Source organism: Pinus tabuliformis, chromosome 1_2 (assembly GCF_031772625.1).
Source record: "Pinus tabuliformis cultivar Carrire ecotype Pingquan chromosome 1_2, CPIR1, whole genome shotgun sequence".
In the NCBI taxonomy this organism is placed as follows: Eukaryota; Viridiplantae; Streptophyta; class Pinopsida; order Pinales; family Pinaceae; genus Pinus; species Pinus tabuliformis.
The window spans coordinates 814,613,501-814,633,290 of NC_142298.1; the positions used below are offsets into that span (position 1 = coordinate 814,613,501).

At 39.0% G+C, this 19,790-nt stretch overlaps 1 pseudogene; it reads right to left on the bottom strand.

Annotated features, from left to right (window-relative positions):
- Window positions 1–17,444: 17,444 nt before the first annotated feature.
- On the bottom strand, window positions 17,445–19,374 carry LOC149208393 (villin-2-like; annotated as a pseudogene).
- Between the last annotated feature and the right edge of the window lie 416 nt (window positions 19,375–19,790).

Consider the following 19,790-nt stretch of genomic DNA (forward strand, 5'->3'; position numbering starts at 1 on the left):
ACAAGTCCGTGCTAGCGCTATATAATGCAAGAGCTAATGACAAATGCTAAGTTTTAAAGACGTTGGAACACGTCTCTAACCTAGACCACCAAGTATGAACGATAATGTTTCAAATGATCCTTAGATTAATTGATAGATTTTAAATTTGATCTTGAAATTATGTTTTGGTTTCAAGGCCTTAACGATGTTACCTGAACACCTAAGATGCAGCTATATGAGAAAAAGAAAACTTTTCGTTTCAATGAAAGCTAGACTAATCAAGGGAAGAAATTTAAATCAATAATGCATCATGCAAAATTCCTTCCACTAACTTTCACTTTCGTCTTCCAAATGCAATGCCAAAAGTAAAAATGGTTTTCCACTTTTCGCTATCATAAATGCAACTTTTAGAAAGCAAAATGCTTTTACGTTACAAAGATACACTTATATGAATTATGCTTTTCCTTTCATTTTGAATGATTTGATGCACCTAATACAATTTTTAGATTTCGATCATCGAAAAAATGTGATCTATTTTCAATGATGAATCTCAAAAAATAACTTTTCAATGTAACTAATCTAATGCATTTTCACGAAAAGTAAATTTCAAAATACAAGCTAAAACAAATGCAAAATGATGTTTTCAATGATTTCCATAGAAAACAACACTCAATCAATCAAAAAAACAAGCATCTCAACGACACCAACAAGAAGCAAGTGATGACCAATTGACTAGAAACCCTAGAACTAGTCAGATTTCACTTCGAAGCCAATGAGACAAATTTTGCAAATTAATCAAGGCAATCAATCAAAACATTGACAAATCCAAGAATACAAGATAGGCAAAGACCTTAGGGGCCAAGGCACACTGGATTCTTAGGAAGAAACCTCAAAAATTCTCACGTTCAAGGATCATCGCTATTTTTTATACCCAAACTTGCGATTATCACTACTTTCCATAGGCAAACCCGTGATGGCATCACTACTTTGTGTAGCAAAAGTAGTGATGATTTCAACACGACCAAAAAATGAAGAAATTTTTTTTCATCGTGACTGTAAAGGTAAAAATCACGATGCCATTGCGATTGTAAAGGGTAAACCCGTGATGGGCGAGGAATATGGGAAAAAACTAAAAAGATTCCAAGAAACAATCCAGACTTAGCACTCTAAGGCATTAATTAGTGATGGTATAAACCTCAAGCTCTTGTGTCAAGCTCATTAAAAAATGAGACAAATCCCCTTCCAATTCGAGACTCTGATTAGATCTCGTAAAATCCCTGTCGAGTCTTTCACTTGATCTCGTAACTGAACCTTCTTTCCATCCACTTAGGTGAATGAAATGAAGCTTTGGGGGCATGTACCTCGAATTGAGTCATTATGCTGGGGGCATGCAAACTTATCTCAAGCATAGTTTATATTTGTTTCAAGATTGTGTAAAAATGAAACCAAACCCAAGCATAGTTTATCTTTGTTTCAAGCTTGTGTAAAAATGAAACCAATTCCAATCATAGTTTTTTCTCATGTTTCGAGATTGTGAAAAATGAAACTATCCTGAAGTATACTCAAGCATAGTTTCCCATGTTTCAATCTTGTGTAAGAAGGAAACAATTCCTATTTTACATCTCGTGATTTCTGTTTTTATCAGTCGGTTTTTGCTAGATGAGCCTTGGCTCTTTCATTCCATCGTCACCATTTCTTTGGTCGATCATATACTTTCACTTGGTTGTTTTACCCTTGCCTAAGGAACATATGTGATGAGTGGTATTATTAGCCAACCTCTTAACCTTTACCTATTTTAAGCAGTTCCCTCACGACCGAAACCAGTTGTTATCCTTTCATACCACTCGTTCCTCCAGGTGGAGTCATCTTTTAGCTCTTTTTAGACTCCAAAAATATGAAAAGATCAACCACTGTTTTTCATTTCGAACTTGTTAAAGTAAATGAATTGACATCTACTCAGTATATGTTTAACCCTTTTCCGGACTAAGATATACTATTGTACGAAAAAGGAACACCTTTGTCGAACATGGCTAGGAGGTTCTCTCGGATATTGTTTTCTATGTTTTCGTATTCGAGAGACAAATTACGAAAATGGACATGATGGAGTTTTCTTTTTTGTCTCTTTTTAGAACTCTCTAAATATGAAAAAGATACCAAGTTTTTCTTCTGTCGGACTCGTTAAAAATTAAATGACGAAAGACTCATCACCTTGATGAGACCGAGTTTCTCCTTCCTAGGACTCGTAAAAATTACTAGGATGGATTCATCTGAAGGATGGACTTATACGACAAGAAAATGGTATCCTCTTCAAGCTTGTGTAAAAATAAAGAGGTACTCGTTAAAAATAGCGGGGGGAAATGAAGATGAAACATCTCTTGTATAGGCAGCATGTCGCTCTTGAACATGACACTCATCTATTTCTCGTGTCGGGTTTGGGATATCCTCACTTAGTCACTTGTCCTTCTGGGTTTGGGTGATCCATTTTTCCTCTCATTTGACTATTCCACCTCGTCATTATGACCCTTGGTCCTATGTTGATTCTAATGCTACCACACTCTGGAGTCGTGTCACCAATATGTTCAAGAGAAGTCTAATCTGCAGTTATTTACCTATACACTATTTGAGTCATTACTATAGTCCTGAATATTATTCCACTTTGTTCCTTGTTCCATGTCAATGATGGGGGATTCATCATTTCCCTCCTTCGATGGGTCACTTTCTGTCGACTTCAACTCATTATCCAGGAAGATGACTTAGGAACTCCCTTTTAGTACCTTAGAGCTGGCATTCCTTAATGGCCGGTTCTTCGCATCCGATGACAGGTCTTCATTATTGGCTTTCGATTAGGTGATTCCACGAGTGTTCGACCTCAACTTCATTATCACATTCACGAATTGTATTGTTGTACCTTGAGAGCCATTGTCATTATTGGTGGTTTCCCTCGTACCTATTAATGGTCCACATCATTTTCGGTAATCAGGTTGATTTCTAGCATGTTCGACTTCAACACTTTTATTCACATGTTAGAATTCGTACATTGATCGGGTCAGGATAGAGCACAAGACCCTGAGTCTTGTCTATTATGGCTCAAACTGCATCGAGTTATATGTTATTCATGATTGTACACATGTTTCTACTATACGGACGGTTGTGACCATACTGTGAGACTTAATATTTATAATGATCCTTGTTCTCTGGATGGCTGCGCCCATACCATGGATCTTTTCATATAGACTTCATCATCCAGATGGTTGCGTCCATGTCATGGATTCATGTCTTGATCTCAGATATGTATATGTATATGCGTCCTTGATTTTTAGGTCTCCTGACAGTGCGTGTCCTCGTCCTTGCCAAAAGCTCGTAAAGCATCTCAACCATCACTCCTCATTCTACCTTCATGCTTTAGGGGGCATCTATTACACAATATTTTGTCATGCCTCCTGCACTTCCCTGTGACATACCCTGAAGTGCCTGAAACATGATCATTATACAGTATACTCATCCATGTATACATCTCAGATCCCTCCTTTAACTTTGCTTGGAAAATATCTAGAGCTTTCCCTAAAGAAATGGCTCTTAAAACCCTAAAATGAGGGTCATCGCCCTTATGAAGCTCAAAACCGCGATGATCGCCTGTTGCACCGTGTTAAGCCAGTGATGGCATCGCTATGTTCCCTTTCATACCCGTGATGGTCTCAAAAAGGAATTTTTCCCAAAGAGGATAAGAAGCTTCGAGATCTAGAAGCTTCCAGAGCGGCGAGATGGAGGTGATTTCTCATAGATGAGGTCGAATCCTCTTAATTTGACCTCTTGGTCTCATCCCTATGAGCTACCTCCTTGAGATGTGGGCCTAATCCTATCTTTGGAGGAGTCCTAACTCCCTCTCCTAGCATATAAATTCCTCCTCTCCCATTCCCAAATGGTTGATTTATGTCCATTTGCACCCCTATGTTGAGCTTGTGCTTAGAGGCTATTCATTATACTAGGAGGAGTGTTTGGAGAGTTTCTTGGCTTGGACCTGGATTACCGCTCAAGGAGAGCCTTTCAACATCAAGGCTATGGTTTTAAGCTTCCCTTTATTCTTTAAATAATAATACAACTGTTGTTTCATCTTCCCAAAATATATATGTTCATGTATGTATTGGTCTGCCATTCCTTGATCAGCTAAGTAGGTTATTATTGGATTTGCTATTGGTTTTGGCATGCTTTGTTGTCTCTTAATCACTTTTGCAAGTACATAAGCACTAAAAGAAGTAGGAACAAGTCCATGACACAAGCGATTTGAGGATCTCAAAAAAGGAAATCGGAATAGCATCAGAGTGAGGTAGGTCATCTCTCTTGTTCTACTTTTTGAATTGTAACCTAGGAAGATGTCTAGTTGATTGTCACTTCAGTTCCTAGACCCACTCATTGGGCTAGAGGGATCGTCTCTATCCGCAGAGAGGATTAACCTTGTCAACACACTTACAGGTACACGTGATGATGAAAATGCATGGATTATCAATAGTGGAGACTCAAAACACATGACAGGAGAAAATGGACAACTAAATACATTATCAAGAGGATAATCATCCCATTGAGTGGAGCTTGGAGACAACAATAACTATGAAGTCAAAGGCTTTGGATCTACATCTTTGGAGCTAGAAGGTGGAGGAAATCTACATCTCAACAACATTCTCTATGTTTCAAGTTTGAAAAAGAATTTACTTTCCACTTCTTGTTTATAAAATAAAGGAGATAGGGTTACTTTTTTGAATGGTAAAGTTTTGATTTGTGGAAAGGGTTCTAGTTTTAATAAAGCAAGGATTATTGGGATTCGTGAAGGAAGATTATATAGAGTCATAACATCGTCTCCTCAAGCCCATGTTCACATGAAAATTTGTCCCATTGAACTTTGGCATAGAAGACATGGACACACTAACTACAAGATAATACCCTCTCTAACTCAAATGGTGAAGGGCATCCCGAACATTAAGGAAGACCATGAAGGAGTATGCAAGAGATGTTCCCTAGGAAAGAATACTAGGAAACCCTTTACAAGTAGTGATATAAGGTATAAAGAAATACTATACCTCATTCATTCTGATGTATGTGGGCCCATGTCTAATAAATCTCTTGGAGGCCATCTATACTATGTGACCTTCATTGATGATCACTCTAGGAATACATGGATTTATCTTCTTAAGACAAAATATGAAGTATTCAGAATTCAGATCTGAAGTTGAGACCCTGAATAAAAACTCTTAGATTCGATAATGGGGGTGAATATACTTCTAAGGAAGTGATAGCTTCTTGCAAATAAGTAAGCATTAAGAGCGAACTCATAGTTCCCTACAATCTTGAACAAAATGGAGTAGGAGAAAGCAAGAATAGAACCATTTAGGAATGCATAAGAACTATGATATTTGATCAAGATATACCAAATTTCCTATAGGGAGAAGCAACCATAGAAACAATATACATACAAAATATAAGTCCTCATAGAATTCTTTATAATATGACACTAGAAGAAGCATTCACAGGGAAGAAGCCATGTGTAGATCATCTCTGAATCTTTGGATGTCTTGCATACATTCATGTTCCAAAATACAAGCGAAAGAAGTTAGAGTCTACAAGTATAAAAGGTATCTTTGTTGGTTGTAGCCTTTCATCAAAGGCTTATAAAATCTACATCAAAGAAGAAAGGTGAATTGAAGTTAGCAGGGATGTCATATTTGACAAAAATCATGCCTAAAAAAGATCCAAGGATATAGTTATTGAATCCGATGAGGAATATGCACCACTATTTGAAGAAGAAGATCAACATGATAAGTCACCTACAAATCAATAAGAAGAAGGACGAAGTTAACCTATTCAATTTACTACCATTCTCGAAGCAAAGAAGAGACCATCCTAGTTGAGAACTACATTTGAACAAGTAAAAGGACACAAAGCAACAAAGGACACATTCAAAGAAAGCACGAAGCCTAAAAGATACTCAGGATATGAAACATATACGACGAAGTTAATTGAAGCAAAACCAACTGATTTTGAAGAAGCATTGCCCTTGAATCTCCATTCTGAATTATATTCATACTTGCACTTAGATTTCTCATAGCAGTGCTTCAATTCAGGATTGCAACCTCTAATGTCTTAGGCTCATCAATTCAATTCTATCCTTGAAATATTGTGGTAGTCCACTGACATACCTTTGAATCTTTGATTTCTCCTCCTTAATGCAGGGTACATACCTCAACAACTCTAAGAATTTGTTGGTGTTCTCATCATCTATCATTTTTCCCAATTTGAGCTCATAGAACTCCTTCGCCTTGTTGTCAAAGTATCTCTTAGATAGATATTTGCTCCTAAAATAATTCTCAATCTCCTTCCCACATTTACCCCACTTTGAAAAGTTCTCCATAGTAAACATGAGTGGAGTGTCACTATGATATGACCCAATCTCCAAATTTTAGTTATGGAAGTGGGGCCTACAAACCAGAAGTAAACTAACATCCCTCAAAGACAACAGATCACTTAAGAGGCTACCAACCACCTTGGGTGATCAATCCCCGAGTTGGAACTCTTTTCACTAGGTTTACACCCCAACCACACCCTTGACACATTATGCATGTGATTATGAGGCTCCAACTGCACCCATAAGCCTGCCTACATGCAGTTGTGACCCAAATTCCTTAGTTCAAAGCATGTGATCGCGAGATCTACGCCACTTTTTTCAGGATAGCCTCTAGACCACTGCCCAGAATTGCCTGTAACTTTCTAGAATCCTGATAAAGATGATAAAAATGCTAAATAATCAAAGCTTGAGCAAGATCTTGACCAATACATGCCTAATACAAGATAGACATTCTCGTAGAATAGATAATAAACACATAAGCAATAGGTCATGAATGCATATTTGACCATAAACTCCTGAACTTCATCTAAAAATCACCAAGAAGGTTCAATTCCTTCTCATGCTAGCTGCAATAACACTTGTTAGGCCATGCATTCATCAACCATCTAGTAACTTATCAAATCATGAAAAAGAGTCATAGTTATAGCACATCATAAAACAATGCATATAACCATCATATAACCATAATAGAAACTATGACTAATCAGCCACAAGATCACCATAATAACCAGTACAAGTGCTCACATATCATAATAGGAAAATAGCTCATATTAACATATGAAAATTCCAACCAAGTTAGGGAATTCCACGTACCACCTAACCATAGATTGGGTTGAACAAAATATCTCTTTCAGCCAATCACCCCTGCACCATATTCCAAGCATGAAAGTGGGATCATAAGGGTTAAACCAAAATATAACCATCTAGGGCTTCCAGAGGCCAATCCACCTCAACCCTAAAACAAAATTATGTCACCTATATGGTCCAGAAATCACTAACATAAACCAAATTGGTCTCTACCTAAATTGTCTAGGGCTCGAAGAACTAGTAACTCAACCTAGAACCTCCAGGGAACCTAAGTTGTTTCAGGGCTCCAAAGAATTTGTCCCAACCCACAAGCTCCAGGGACTAGTAACTCAACCCACAACCTCCATGGAACCCAAGTTGTTTCAAGGCTCCAAAGAATTTGTTCCAACCCATAGCCATAGGAAACCTGAGAACCGATAAAAAAAACCAAGTGGGAAACCCACTACACCATGACTATCCAGGAAATGGAAAGGCAAGGTTGAAGCCACTGTCAATCCAGGAAAATCTCCATGCCAATGACAACAGATAACCAAGGAACCACATGAATATACCATGCATCCAAAAACCAGCAAGGAAATCAAACATGCAACCTATTACCTGTGAAGTAAGCCTGTTGGAGTTGTTGATCCAACTGTCTCCTTGCACTTCCTTGCTTTCCTTGCTTGCTTTCTCCAAATCCAAGTGAATGCTAGAATGATCCAAGAATTCTCTAAGGGTGAAAGAATGTAAGAGAGCCAAATGCTAAATTGACCAAAGTTAAGCCATCAATTTCTTATTTGATGCATTTTTATTATTGATGTCTCCTTTTTCTTCATTTCCCTTCATTTTTCCTCTAATTTCCCTTGCATGCAAATTTGTGTCTCTTCACCTTCCATTTATTCTATTTTTCTTTATTTTCACAATGAAATGCCATTTATTACCTCTTTAGCTTTGCTAATTTCCATAGCCATTAATTAACCACAAGTGATGCCCACTATAATGTTTGCCCACCATTCAGCTTGGAATATGTGTCCCATGACCTTGGTCTTATTTTATTTACATGTAAAAGCAACTAGGGGTTATTACAAACCCCTCCCCCTTAGGGAACACTATCCTCGGTGTTTAATAACGCTTATAACCAACAAAACATGTTGCCCATGGAGCTTTATAACACAACTCGATGCAACATTTACATCATTCTAAACTACTAAAACCATGAACACCATCCAACTTATATATTGCTTTATAACATATCTCAATGCAGTATTTACAACACATAGATATTGATCCAAATGGATCCAAGAAACACTCTCTCTGTCTTCAAAAACTCAAAAGTCATGCCAAAGACCAAAGAAAATCGCATAAGGAAGCCTTTTAGAATACTATTGGGAGCCAAAAACCCGTGAAATTAGTGAAAAAATAGAGTATCGGAGGCGGAACAAAGTAATGCACAATAGCGGTCTGATCTGGCTGATCAATGGTCCAGATCGGGGTGGTAGATCCCAATCGGTGGTAACCTTCGACAGATATCAGAGGGATCCACATAAGACTTGTGACGGCGATCAGCGGATATCAACGTGATCCACATAAGACTTGTGACGACGATCAGCGGATATCGGCGGGATCCACATAAGGCTTGCGACGACGATCGGCGGAGACCTCATAGGAGATGCGATGGTGATTGGCGGGGTCAACGAGGACCGTCGATCAAGCGCGCAGATTGACGACCCACGTTGCATCACCAAATCGCAATCGGCAAATACAAAGGAGCGGGGGTTTATGTATATATGCATATACGCGATCTGATGGACCGGACCCGATAATACTATAAGCCATATTGTATGGATCTTGAGATCCGTCAAACACCATTTTTAATGTATTTTCATAGTTTCGTTTGTTAAACGAAATGCGAAGGAGAAAGCGTCGATGCGATAAGCCAGACCCGAAAGGGTACCTTAAGGCTATTATATATAGTTTCAAGTCCAGAGGAAAGCCATTTCTAATGCATTTTCGCAATTTTAATATATTTACGAAACACAAAGGGACAGAGCCATTGCGATAAGCGAAAACCACCAATAGGCGGACCCAATGGGAGAATCGGGCGCAATTATGAAATTTTGAAGTCTGATACATTGAGTTTTGGCAGATTTTCTCTGTTGAAATACATTTCACTATGTTTAATAGAGCGTGGTTGTTTCAGGAGTTGCAGAGGCCCGAGGCACTCTTACGTTACAGAATAGGTGGCCACCTCCTCTCTATGTGTTAAGAAATGATTGTATAATGCTGGAAGAGGGATTCGAAGTGGATAGAGGGCGGGGAGACCGAGAGACGAGAATCTTAAACGAACAAGAAGCGCAACTTTGGCTTTAAATCCACAGACAGGGAGCGAAGAAAAAGGAGGCAATATTGCAGGCAAATGCTAAGACAGAGTTAGGACAGAGACAAAGAGCATTGAGGGAGTCTGTGTACTCAGAGAAAACTTGAGAGGTTCAAGTAAAGGTCTTGTCATTGTATTCTGTTGTGTGTGAGGCTCAACTTGAGCTCATTGTTGTAAAAGAACTCTGCTTGAAGACATAATAGAGAGGCCACCACTAAAGGTTGGACCAGGAGATGTAGCCCAGGAGTATTGGGTGAACTCCTCATTAAATTTGTTGTGTCATGTGTTGCCTATTATGTTTTTTTGTTTACTGCTTCATTGTCTGTGCATTTCGCAATCTTATCGATCCATTGCATAAAATGACATAGACAAATCCATGCACATAAGTCTGTAATACCTTATTATTGTCTTAGATCTCTTTTTCAGATCAAGTGGTATCAAAGCTTTAGGTTGCTAAGGTTAGACAAGCTTGTGCTGGACTGTTTGTGAATGATAACTAGGTCAAAGCTTAAATTAGGAGAAGGAGAACTGGTTGAAACTAACCCAGAAATTGGTAGAGTCTATCCTAGGAGGAAAATGGCAGAAGAAAATCCCTTGGAATCAGACTCTCAGTTCATGGACAATTTCATGACCATGAGAGCCATGGTAGAAGAAATGTATAGAGAATTTAAGAAAGGTCGAAGTGAAGATTCTTCAACTTCCAAACAAGACAAAGGAACAGAAGAATCTCTTCTAGATGGCCATTCTGAAGGCAAAGGGAAAGGAAAAGAGGCTCCTCTATCCACACCTCCTGATAGCCCTGAAAATAAAAGAAGAAAACATCTTTGATTAAATTAGATGTTAAATTTGATTTTCCAATATATGATGAAGAGTTAAATGCAAAGAAGCTAGATAACTGGATTAGAAAGATTGATGTGTATTGCAGGGTGCAGAGCATTGATTCAGACAGGATTAAAATTCAGCTGGCCAACCTACGTCTTGGAGGAACTGCCTTGGTATGGTGGGAAGGCAGGACACAAGCTGACTTGAAGAAGCATGGTAAAATTCTTTCTGTCTGGAGTGAATTTGTTTCTGCAATTAAAAAACAATTCTATCCACTAGCTTATATGCAGCAAGCTATGATGAGCTGGCAAACTCTTTGCCAATTAAAAGGGCAAAGTGTACAAAGTTACACCCAAGAATTTAGAAAAAGAGATTTGATTCTAGGCATTTCTTTAGACTCACCTGAAACTTTGCTGAAGTATATAGGTGTTTTGCATAGTTATTTGAGGCACACCATTCTCATGTTTAACCCTACTAGCATAGATGAGGTATCTGTTCAGGCTACCCATCTAGAGGCTAGAGGGAATAATGTGAACCCAGATATTGGGGGATCATCAAAACCCACTGCAAGTAAGAACAAGGAAAAGAGGAAGTAGAAATGGAAAGAGAGGAAGGAAAATTCTGTACAGAAGGCCAAACCTTCATGCACTCATTACAAGAAGGATGGACATGATGATGAACATTGTTGGTCTTTAAATCCGAAGCTGAAACCCAAGAAGTTCGATGGCAAGAAGAAGAAGGCTGCTGTTGCTGTTCAGAAATATTTGGGGTCAGACTCAGGTGATGAAACAACCATCACAGCCACAGGTATACAAGGTAAAAATTTTGAAGCATCTACTAGTAATTCTGCCCAAACTATTGATAGTGAAGAAAATGAGAGGAGAAGACATGAGCTTTTTCATATTAGAGTTATTTCCAAGCATAAAAAGATTGATACTTTGTTTGAAAGTGGCTCACAAGTAAACTTAATTTCTGAACCAATTGTAAAGAAGCTGGGATTACTAACCACACCTCACAAGAAGCCATATCCATTGGGTTGGTTATGTGATAAAGAAAAGCTACAAGTGACTAGACAATGTAAACTTAGGTTTGCCATTGGTTCAGCATTTGTAGATGAGGTTGAGTTAGATGTAATTCCCTTGGATATATGTGGAATTGTTTTAGGAAGTCCTTACTTGTATGATAGAAAAGCCATTTTCTATAGAGCTGAAAATAAGTATCAACTTGTTAAATATGGAATAGAATATATTGTAAGAGCTCACAAACTCAAAAATAATTATACTCTCATAAACTCAGGGCAGATGAAAAGGATTGTAAATTCATGCAAACAATTTTTACTAATGGTTGTAAAGGAAAAGAAACTCGAAAAAACCAATGTATTTGAGGGTTGTGATGCTAAACAAAAATCTGATTTAGAAAGAGTTGTTTCAGAATATGATATCTTATTTCAAGAACCTAAAGGTCTGCCACCAAAAAGGGAAATTGTACATGATATTAATTTGCAGCAAGATGCTCCATTTCCTAACATCGGAATGTACAGGTTATCCGCTTTAGAGAATGCAAAAATCAAGAAGCAGGTACAGGAGCTGCTCAAGAAAGGGTTCATAAGACCAAGCACATCACCATGCGGATCTCCAATCGTGTTGGTGAGGAAGAAAGATGGTTCGTGGAGGATGTGCATTTATTACTGAGCACTGAATAAAATAATGATCAAGAATCATTATCCCCTTCCTCGCATTGATGATCTATTGGATCAGCTGAAAGAGGCTGTTTACTTTTCCAAGTTGGACCTATGTAGTGGTTACCATCAGGTCAGAGTAGCAGAGCAAGATGCATGGAAGAGTGCTTTCAAAACAAAGCAAGGGTTGTATGAATGACTAGTTATGCCTTTTGGCTTAACTAATGCTCCTGCCACTTTCCTGAGAGTTATGAATTATGTACTCAAGCCTTTTATTGATGATTTTTTGATTGTATATTTGGATGACATTCTTGTTTTCAGTAAAACATGGGAAGAACGTTTGAAGCATGTAAAGCAGACTCTAGATGTTTTGAAGAAAGAAAATCTCTATGTTAAATTATCAAAATGTGAATTTGGTAAAACATCTCTGAATTATTTGGGTCATATTGTAGGGGGTGGTGAATTGAAGATATATCCCTCTAAGGTTGTAGTCATTGTAAACTGGCCTAAACCCAAATCTGTTATAGAAGTTAGAAGCTTCCTAGGAGCAGCACAATATTAGAGAAAGCTTATTGTTAACTTTTTCTTAATTGCAGCTCCCTTACATGCTTTAACAGGATTGAACAAGGTGTTTCAGTGGGGAGGAAAATAGCAGAAAGCCTTCGACACCTTGAAAGAAAAAATTAGTACAGCACCAGTACTAGCATTGCCAAATCTTCAACAACCATTTGAGGTCGAAATAGATGTCAGTGATTATGCCATGGGAGCAGTGTTGATGCAACATGATAAACCCATATGCTACCATTCTGAGACTTTTAATTCTGCAGTAGTTAATTATCCTACATATGATAAAGAATTGTATGCATTAGTCCAGAGTGCGAAAAAGTGGAAACATTATTTAATGGGCAAAGAAAAAATAATACATATTGATCATCAACCACTTCAGTACTTGCACTCACAAACTAAATTGCAGCAATCAAGACACTATAGGTGGATGGGTTTCCTACAACAGTTTCATTTAATCATCAGATATAAAAAGGGCATACACAATAAAGTTGCAAATATGTTGTCCAGACCAATCATAAATTCATCTACTATACTTCAGCATAACTCAGTAATGCATGAAAGCTACATTGAACAATATGCTCAAGATATAGACTTTAAAGATGTATATGCAGCTTTAAGTAATGGCAAAAAGGTAGAAGAATTGGATTACTATGTTAAGGACCGACTCTTGTATCATTTGGGAAAGCTATGCATTCCACAAATAGAGAGAATTAACATAATTAGGGAGGCACATACTTCTCTGATATCAAGTCATTTTGGTGTAAGTAAAACAGTTGCACAGCTGCAAAGATACTGCTATTGGCCAAAAATGCATGAAACAGTTTCTAGATATGTAAGAGGGTGTACCATGTGTGCTAAAAGCAAGCCCAACAATAGAAAACTAGGCTTGTACACTCCACTACCAGTTCCTTCCCGTCCTTGGGAAAGTGTTTCCATGGACTTTGTTGGGGGATTGCCAAAATCTAGAAAGGGACATGACTATTTATATGTTATTGTGGACAGGTTCAGCAAAATGTGTATTTTAATACCTTGTAATAAGCAGATTACAACTGAACAAACAACGAAATTGTTCTTTCAGCATGTCTGGGTGCATTTTGGGTTACCCACTTCCATAGTATCTGATCGATACTCCCAATTTGTTGGGAATTTTTGGTCAAGTCTGTGGGAATTAATGGACACCAGACTGAAGAAAAGCACAACCTTTCATCCACAGAAAGATGGCCAAACAAAGATAGTCAATAGGACAGTGATCTAGTTGCTCAGGGTTTATTGTAACAAGCATCCCAAGCTTTGGGATGAACACTTATGTTATGTGCAACATGCTTACAACCGTGCTAAACATTCTTCTACACAAAGATCTCCTTTTGAGACCTGTTTTGGTTTCATACCAAGGTCTCCCTTGGATTTTGTCTTTGGAAAAGACATAACAGTTAATGGACACAGTGATGTGGACAAAGCAACCAGATTCATTCAACAGATCCAAGAAATTCACCAGGCAGTGCAGGAACAGCTGGAAAAGAGCCAAGCCAAATACAAGGCAAGGCATGATAAACACTGGGTGGAGCACAGCTTCCACCCGGTAAAGGACAGAATGCAAGGTAAACGGAAAAAGTTGAAGCCAATAAGGTATGGACCTTTTAAGGTACTTGAGAAAATTGGTGAGAATGCTTTCCGCCTTGATCTTCCAGCATACATGCACATCTATTCAGTGGTAAATGCAGAAAATTTAAGACTGTTTGAACCTTCTTTAATTGAAGATCCCGAAGAGCAAAGTCAATTGCCTTCCATTAATGATCTGTTGCCTGAATACCTCAATGAGCTGCAGGAAGATACAGTTCTGGACAGGAAGGTGAGGACTACACGGAGAGGGGATGTGGAGTACCTTAGGATCGGGCTCAAAGGTTCAAAACCTAGCAGTGCAAAATGGATAGATATTGGGCAAGTGAGGCAGTTGTATCCTCACTTAAACGATGCTTGAAAACCAACTTTTGGTTGTCCAAAAGCCTTTTCAGTGGGAAGGCGTGATCCAAATGGATCCAAGAAACACTCTCTCTATCTTCAAAAACTCAAAAATCATGCCAAAGACCAAAGAAAATCGCATAAGGAAGCCTTTCAGAATACTATCGAGAGGAAAAAACCCGTGAAATTAGTGAAAAAACAGAGTATCGGAGGTGGAACAAAGTAATGCACAATAGCCATCCGATCTGGCCAATCAACGGTCTAGATCAGAGCGGCGGATTGCAATCGGCGGTAACCTTCGGCAGATATCGGCGGGATCCACATAAGACTTGCGACGGCGATCAGCGGATATCGGCGGGATCCACATAAGACTTGCGATGGTGATTAGCGGATATCGGCGGGATCCACATAAGGCTTGCGATGGCGATCGGCGGAGACCTCATAGGGGATGTGATGGCGACTAGCGGGGTCAACGAGGACCGTCGATCAAGTGCGCAGATCGATGGCCCACGTTGCATCGCCAAATTGCAATCGGCAAATACAAAGGAGCCGGGGTTTATGTATATATGCATATACGCGATCCGATGGACCGGACCCGATAATACTATAAGCCATATTGTATGGATCTTGAGATCCATCAAACACCATTTTTAATGTATTTTCATAGTTTCATTTGTTAAACGAAATGCAAAGGAGAAAGCGCCGATGTGATAAGCCGGGCCCGAAAGGGTACCTTAAGGCTATTATATATATAGCTTCAAGTCTAGAGGAAAGCCATTTCTAATGCATTTTCGAAGTTTTAATATATTTACAAAACACAAAGGGACAGAGCCATTGCGATAAGTGACAACGACCAATAGGTGGACACGATGGGAGAATAGGGTGCAGTTATGAAAGTTTGAAGTCCAATACATTGAGTTTTGGCGGATTTTCTCCGTTGAAATACATTTCACTGTGTTTAACAGAGCGTGGTTGTTTGAGGAATTGCAGAGGCCCAAGGCACTCTTACGTTACAGAATAGGTGGCCACCTCTATATATATATATATACATACATACATACACACACACACACACACACACACACAACAAAAACACATCTACTCAACCAACAAATAAGGAAGGATACAAAGCCCTCATCTAATCAACCATCTCCCATGTAGCTTCATCAGGCCCAAAGTGCTTCCACTACACTTTAACTTGCTCTATTGCTCGGTTCCAGAGCATGAGATGTTTCCACTGCAAAATGAACTGAGGTTCTGGATAGAGATCTCCCTCTAGCTCCACCTGCAATGCAGGCCAATTAGTCACATGATCATCATCCTGGACATATCTCTTAAGCAATGATACATGGAAAATATCATGAAATATTGTTGGTGAATGTGCAAGTCTATAGGCCACTGGTTCAATCCTCTCAAGGATCTTAAAAGGCCCACAATACCTAGGTTCTAGCCTGGCAGATGACCCAATCATTAAGGAGCTCCTCTTAGGCTTGATGTGCAATTACACATGCAACCCAATCTGAAACTCCTTGAATGCTCTATGTTGATCCACATAACTCTTCTTCTTGTCCTATGTTGCCTTTAAATTCTTCTTAATAACCTACATCTCTTGCTCCTTCTCAGCCAACATATCGGTCCAATCAACACCTTGTTCACTAGATCACTCTAGCTTATAGGAGTATTACAACTCCACCCATAAAGAGCCTCAAATGAACTCATCTTCAAGGATTCCTGGTGTTATCACAAAATCACTACTAAGGGCTGCAACTAAGTAAGATTTTATGTAACTCTTTCAACCAGACTTTAGACTAGGAATTAGCCTTCCTAATCAGAGAGGGCTCTCTCACAGGCTTTTAATAGAAATCAATCACAACAAAAGATGGCTAACTCTTCACTCATTTATGAAAACATAAGCTGGTTGAACACATATTAAACTGGTCTTCATTGGGCTATGGAGTCTTACACATTTAATAAACAAAAGCACAGTCATTTCATGGAAGTCAAGGCTCTTTGCATTAGATGTTCAAACATACTTCACAAAAACCACAGCTTGCCAAACACACAGGAAGTCAGAGCATAAGATATGAATTCTGAGTGATTGTGCTATAACAAGGCTGCAAAAAGAACATTAAGAAAATACACCATCATCACATTTGAACCAAATAATCCATCGAGAATCTTGAGAAGAAATAACCATTGTTTTACTATTACTGTAACAAGTCCTTACAATGGCCCAAATAAACTCTGTTTTTGTATAAAATGTCCAACCCTTTCTACATCTAAGATTGATCCATATATAGGCAAACAAGCTTAACCACCTCCAGCTTCCTCCTCCAGCATGAGGGGAGCCTTGAAGGTGGCTATTGACTATCCCTATCTAGTGCATAACTAATTTATTAATTACATAATGGCTAAACTGAAATTACAAATGGTTTTCATTTAATCAAAATCCAAAATCTTTGCTCCTCGTAGCATGATGCTTTTCTGGCTCTTGACACATGTCCTTTTGCTGCTTGGGTTGAGGTATCTTGAAGGAAAGTACACTGAACGAACTAGCTTTGGATTCTGTTTGCGTGGATGGCTCATTAATTGACCAAGAGATGTGCTCTGTTTTTACGGTCTCTGTCTCCCAACATTCTCCGAAAATGTAGCAGCATGTTCCCAAACTTTAATAACTCAAATTATTGAACGCTGCTACCAAATACCATGTCTCCAGATGAGCTGTAGGCTGTGTACGCTGTATTAATGTACAGGTGTCTCTCTTCTAATATTCCCGGTCAAACTGTTTATTCTGTATTGAAAACATCACCTACAGCAGTTTCGTAGCGCGCTACGAAACTGCTGTGTGATTTAAAAAACATAACTTCAACCCAAAATCCTTATCAACTAAATGAGTTTCCCTGAATAGCAGCTTTGGCTGAATCCCATGCAAAAAACTTTGTAAAGAAAGAAGGCTCATTCCCCTCTGTAACTTTGTAAAGCGGTATATCTGACAATAAACCTTCTAACAGTGCTGCCTGTTCCATGTACTTCTGGTCAATCTCAAAAGCTTGCTACTTTTGTTTGATATCTACATGTTGGCCAACCCAAACAAAGACCTCAGAGTGTGTATCAAGTATCATGATATCCTCTGTTAACAAGTCATCTTGACTGAAATTGAAGACTTCAATGACCTCCAATGTTCCTTTTTCATAAGTACAAGCATATAGATGAGGATCCCTGCTGGTTTCCTGGGCTTCTCTTTTGCTTGCTTTAAATTAACGCCAAGTCTCAGAAAGTCTGCATATCTGGTTGCTAGTTGTTGTTGCTCCAATGAACTGGAGTTCCCGTGCCCGATGAAAAATAATGACCCAGATTGCAACAAGAAGCAATCAGCAGAATTTAGAGATGCTGGCACCGGGTCAACTTGTACTGCTTTACTAAAATGTGGCACTGAACCAGACACTCTAATTAGTGCTAAGCAATCACTGGTATATGTATCATCATTTAAACCCTTATCAGTAACGGACTTCTTATAGCCAGTACTCAATCCACCCTTCAAAATTGTCATGTTTGGGAAGAGACCAATAAATTCAGCAGGCTCTTTTCTTTGAACAATATGACCCTGTACAGGTTTTCCTTTTAAAGAGTTTGCCATCGTGTTCACTAACCGAGCAGCAGTCATTCAGTCATCCATTATGCTCTGCTGCCCTAGCCAGAAGCAGAGATAGTAATCTTCTTTTCGGTCCCCAGAATGATAAGTATACAAAATGACATAGCAATCTCCACCATAAAACTTACCAACCTTCTCTTTTGAAATGGGAGTCTTAATGTTATTATTGACCCGCCATATCTCTAGCTTTCCATTTTCTAAAACTGTAATCAAGTGATTTGCAGTCGCATTTCTTTTAGAAGTAATAGGAGTAAAGACAGATCCCTAAGAACCGAACAAATGGACACAATTCTCCCGCACGATTTTGAAGAGGAGTGCCACTGAGAGCCCACCAGGCTCCTTCTTAACTAGATGTTTTCCTTGAGAAGATGTAGACTGCTTTGCAGATATCCTTCTGCTTCGAACTCTCCTATCCTTCAAAGCTCTGTCTCGTTCAGCAAAATTTTCATCTTCCACACAAAACAAGTCCTCTAGCTCTGCCATGGTATAACGATACAGAAGACACTGCTGATCTGGATTGCATTCACAAAGCCATTCTGCATGTTATAGACAGACAAAAGCACCTGGTCGACAGCTGCACACAACAGCAGAAAGATGTAGAAAACATCGACATATAATACATTCTGGATCCTCTTCAACTCATATACTTTCAACACTGGTATAACTCCCAAATGCGCATAACAGGTCCCAATTTACCTAGGCTCCCAAAAACAAAATGCGCTCAAGAATGACAAATGCGCAAAGAACAACAGAATACCAATGCTATTTTAATTAACCATGAGATGTGTGAGGTAGCATTTGTTCTGAGCGTGACAAATGCGCTCCCAAATGCAAAATGTAAATTGTAAGCAAGATCGCCAATCCATGACCACCTTCTTTGCGCTTTTCCTCATCTCCCAATGCACTTATGACATTTCCAAGTGCCAATAAACCCTTGTTAATGTGAACACCTTCTTTGAAACGGAGACCATCCGCACCTGTAGCATTGAGTCTTGCTTGGTATTCAATCCTTGAAAGGCCACCTTTGATTCGAGCATCACCATGAAAAAGATAATAATTTTCAGTTATCTGAACATTTCCTCAATGTGAAATTTCTATTTCTCGCACCAGCTCCTTGTCAACTTTAGGAGCACCCATTCCACTGACAGAGTGAGCGCCATGTCATGAATGTTATCTCAAGGGTCAACTGAATAGGAATTTAGAGCAAACTTCAAATTTGTGTGGAAGATATATAAGCATAAGGCCCAATTTAGATCTGAAAGCAAAGCAGAGCAAACGATAATATCATCAGTGCAGACAATGACGCAGAAGAAATGGGGAAGCCGAGCAGCAATAGCGGTAGTGGGAGTGGTAATGGTGGTTCTGCCACCGGCACGACAGCAGATTCATATATTGGCAGTTTCATCAGCTTGACATTAAAAAGCGAAATACGTTATGAGGGCATTCTTTACACCATCGACACCCAAAACTCCGACATTGCTCTGCAAGATGTGCCGATTGCAAACTTCACAATCCCCATGTTTCCTCTGGGAGAAAGATGGATCCGCAGCTGCAACAGAATCCCAAACTTGTGATG